The sequence below is a fragment of the Papio anubis genome, chromosome 2 (genome assembly GCF_008728515.1).
Source record: "Papio anubis isolate 15944 chromosome 2, Panubis1.0, whole genome shotgun sequence".
Classification (NCBI taxonomy): domain Eukaryota; kingdom Metazoa; phylum Chordata; class Mammalia; order Primates; family Cercopithecidae; genus Papio; species Papio anubis.
The window spans coordinates 93,138,048-93,142,768 of NC_044977.1; positions in this window are offsets into that span (position 1 = coordinate 93,138,048).

A 4,721-nucleotide genomic window follows, 5' to 3' on the forward strand; every position below is an offset into this window, starting at 1 on the left:
TTTTTTTTTTTTTTTTTTTTTTTTTTGAGACAGAGTCTCGCTGTGCTCCCAGGCTGGAGTGCAGTGGCGTGATCTCGGCTCACTGCAAGCTCCGTCTCCCGGGTTCACGCCATTCTCCCGCCTCAGCCTCCCAAGTAGCTGGGACTACAGGCGCCCGCCACCACGCCCGGCTAGTTTTTTGTATTTTTAGTAGAGACGGGGTTTCACCATGTTAGCCAGGATAGTCTCGATCTCCTGACCTCGTGATCCACCCACCTCGGCCTCCCAAAGTGCTGGGATTACAGGCTTGAGCCACCGCGCCCGGCCTGTCCTGAGTTCTCATGAGATCTTTTGTTTAAAAGTGTGTAGCACCTACCCCCCACCCCCCACCCCATTTTGGTCCTGCTCCTGCCATATAAGACACCTGCTCCCGCTTTGCCTTCCGCCACCAGTGAAAGCTCCCTTGAGGCCTCCCCAGAAGCATATACTGCCATGCTTCCTGTGCAGCCTGCAGAACCGTGAGCAAATTCAACCTCTTTTCTTTGTAAATTACCCAGTCTCAGGTATTTCTTTATAGCAGTGTGAGAATAGACTAATACAGGGGTTGAAAAACAGGATCATAAGGTGTGATATAGGCCATAAAAATGATTCTACCAACATGGGGCTGATGTTTGTAGGGAAGAACAATTATTTCCCCCTAATTTTTTTTGTTTTTGAGACGGAGTCTTGCTCTGTCGCCCAGGCTGGAGTGCATGGTGCAATTTTGGCTCACTGCAAGCTCCGCCTCCCAGGTTCATGCCATTCTGCTGCCTCAGCCTCCCAAGTAGCTGGGACTACAAGTGCCCACCACTATACCTGGCTAATTTTTTGTGTGTGTATTTTTAGTAGAAATGGGGTTTCACCACGTTAGCCGGCATTGTCTCTATCTCCTGACCTTGTGATCTGCCCTCCTTGGCCTCCCAAAGTGCTGGGGATTACAGGCGTGAGCCACCATGCCTGGCCCTAAATTTTTTTTTTCTTTTTTGTTGCGGGAGCAGAAAATGGGGGAAGAATTTATGGGGTCTGTGCTATTTGTACAAGACCTTGTAATGTTCCTGTTTCATCTCTGATGGTGTCCTAATTCTTCAGGACTCAAAAATGTGATTTTTGGCCGGGCGCGGTGGCTCAAGCCTGTAATCCCAGCACTTTGGGAGGCCGAGACGGGCGGATCACAAGGTCAGCAGATCGAGACCATCCTGGCTAACACGGTGAAACCCCGTCTCTACTAAAAAATACAAAAAACTAGCCCGGCGAGGTGGCGGGCGCCTGTAGTCCCAGCTACTCGGGAGGCTGAGGCAGGAGAATGGCGTGAACCCAGGAGGCGGAGCTTGCAGTGAGCTGAGATCTGGCCACTGCACTCCAGCCTGGGCGACAAAGCGAGACTCCGTCTCAAAAAAAAAAAAAAAATGTGTTTTTCTTCCTCCCTGGAATGAAGTTGCTAGTCTATGCTTTCTAGTGTAAAATAATTTTTAAAATATGGGTAAAATTTCAACTCATTTAAAATTCATAGGCCGAGTGCAGTGGCTCATGCCTGTAATCCCAGCACTTTGGGAGGCCAAGGCAGGTGGATCATTTGAGGCCAGGAGTTCAAGACCAGCCTGGCCAACATGGCAAAACCCCGTCTCTACTAAAAATACACAAATTAGCCAGTCATGGTAGTGCACGCCTTTCGTCCCAGCCACTCGGGAGGCTGAGGCAGGAGAAGTTCTTTAACCTGGGAGGCAGAAGTTGCAGTGAGATGAGATTGCACCACTGCACTCCAGCCTGGGCCACAGAGCAACACTCTGTCTCAAAAAAGAAAAGAAAAGAACTTTTTGGAGAGTATCTAACTTTTTTGTTTATTATTGGTCTTTATTTGTGGTCACTTTCTTTGTGATGTCAGTTTTAGTAGTCCTTTTCTGAAATACTTACTCATTCTACTTGTTTTCCTGAAAAAAATTTGTGATCATAAGAGACTTGTATCCAGAATATGGAAGGAACTCTTAACAACTGAATAAGAAGAAATTTGCCGGGCATGGTGGCTCACACCTATAATCCCAGCACTTTGAGAGGCCAAGGTGGGCGGATCATGAGATCACAAATTTGAGACAAGCCTGGCCAACATAGTGAAACCCCGTCTCTACTAAAAATACAAAAATTAGGGTATGGTGGCACATGCTACTTGGGAGACTGAGGCAGGGGAATTGCTTGAACCCAGGAGACGGAGGTTGCGGTGATCCGAGATTTCGCCACTGCACTCCAGCATGGGCAACAGAGCAAGATTCTGTCAAAGAAAGAAAGAAAGAGAGAAGGAGAGGGAGGGAGGAAGGGAAAGAAAGAAGAGAGGGAGGGAGGGAGGAAAGAAGGAAAGGAAAGAAAGGAAAGAGAAAGAAAAGAAGACACATGCCAGGCACATGGCTCATGCCTGTAATCCTAGCACTTTGGGAGGCCGAGGCGGGTGGATCACTAGGTTGGGAGTTCGAGACCAGACTAATCAACATGGTAAAAACCCCATCTTTACTAAAAATACAAAAATTAGCCAGGTGTGGTGGTGTTCGCCTGTAATCCCAGCTACTTGGGAAGCTGAGGCAGAAGAATCGCTTGAACCCAGGAGGCGGAGGTTGCGGTGAGCCGAGATCATGCCACTGCACTCCAGCCTAGGCAACAGAGTGAGACTCCATTTCAAAAAAGGAATAAGACACATAATCCAGTTAAAAAATGGTCAGCAAGCTGGGCATGGTGGCTCATGCCTGTAATCATAGCACTTTAGGAGGCCGAGGCAGGAGAATTCCTTGAGGCCAAGAGGTCAAGACCAGCATGGACAACACAGTGAGATCCTGTCTTTACAAAATTAATAAAAAAAAACCCAAAAAACCTAGGCATGGTGGTGCATGGCTGTAGCCCAAGCTACTCAGGAGGCTAAAGTGGGAGGATTGCTTGCACCCAGGAAGTTGAGGCAACAGTCAGTGAGCAATGATTGCACTACTGCACTCCAGCCTGGGTGATGCAGTGAGATACTGTCCTTCTATTTTTTTGAGACACTCTTGCTTTGTCACCTGTGCTGAAGTGCAGCACAATCTCAGCTCACTGCAACCTCTGCCCCCTGGGTTCAAGCAGGTCTCATGCCTCAGCTTCCCAAGTAGCTGGGACTACAGGCATGCACCACCATGCCCAGTTAATTTTTGTATTTTTAGTAGAGATGGGGTTTCACCGTATTGGCCAGGCTGATCTCAAACTCCCAGCCTCAAATGATCCACCTGCCTTGGCCTCCCAAAGTATTGGGATGATAGGCATGAATCACCGTACTTGGCTGAGACCCTGTCTCTTTAAAAAAAAAAAGGCAGAAGATTGGAATAGACATCAAAGCAGACATAGGAATGGCTAACATGCATATATAAGTGCTCAACATTATTAGGGACGTGCAAATTAAAACCACAATGAGGACTGGGTGCAGTGGCTCACGCCTGTAATCTCAGCACTTTCGGAGGCCGAGGCGGGCAGATCACAAGGTCAGGAGTTCAATACCAGCCTGGCCAACATGATGAAACGCTGTCTTTACTAAAAATACAAAAATTAGACGAGTATGGTGGTCCCAGCCTGTAGTCCCAGCTATTTGGGGGGCTGAGGCAGAAGAATCGCTTGAACCCAGGAGGCGGAGCTTGCAGTGAGCCGAGATCACGCCACTGCACTCCAGTCTGGGCGACAGAGCAAGGCTCCGTCTCAAAAAAAAAAAAAACCACCATGAGATACCACTACATAGCCACTAAAATGGCTATATCAAAAAGACTGACAGTAACAAGTGATGGCAAGGATGTGAGGAAATAGGAACCCTCGTACATTGCTAGTGGGAATGGAAAATGGGGTAGCCACTTTGGAAAATAATTTGGCAGTTACTTAAAATGTTAAACCTAAGCCGGGTGCAGTGACTCAAACCTGTAATCCCAGCACCTTGGGAGGCTGAGGTAGGCGGATCACCTGAGCCCAGGAGTTGGAGACCAGCCTGGCCAACATGGTGAAACCCCATCTCTACTAAAAATACAGAAAATTAGCTGGGCGTGGTGGCAGGTGCCTGTAATCCCAGCTACTCAGGAAGCTAAGGCATGAGAATTGCTTGAACCCCGGAGGAGGAAGTTGCTGTGAGCTGACATTGTGCCACTGCACTCCCACCTGTGTGACAGAGCAAGACCCTGTCTCTAAATAAATAAATAAATACTTGCTATATGACTCAACCATTCAATTCATAGCTATCTACCCAAAACAAATGAAAACATAGTTCTACACAAATCCTTGTGTGGTGACAAAAGTGACTCCATCTTGGATGCTAATCTGCCATGTTGACCTCAGATTAACCCCAGCCCTGTGAATGCCTCCTGATTCCTTGTTTGTTTACTGTCTTTAATGTAAGAACATGTACTCACAATATATTCTACCTTTAGGTCAAAGCAACCTTGATGTTATTGTGCAACTCATTCTGGCCTGTTCTAGAGGGTTGCCTTTCATTGTCCCTATAGAGCACATACCCCTTTTTCCTATGGTATATAAGCCCTGGGTCGGGGGAATAATGGTGGGGAGATCTACCTGACTTGTTGCTGACCAAGACCATGCTTTTGTCCATAATTTCCCTAATAAATTGCCCTCTGCTGATAAACTGGATATGTCTGCCTTGTTCTTTGGTTTCTCAGCTCCTTCTGCATTTGGGGGTCATTTTGCATATATGGCCCTTT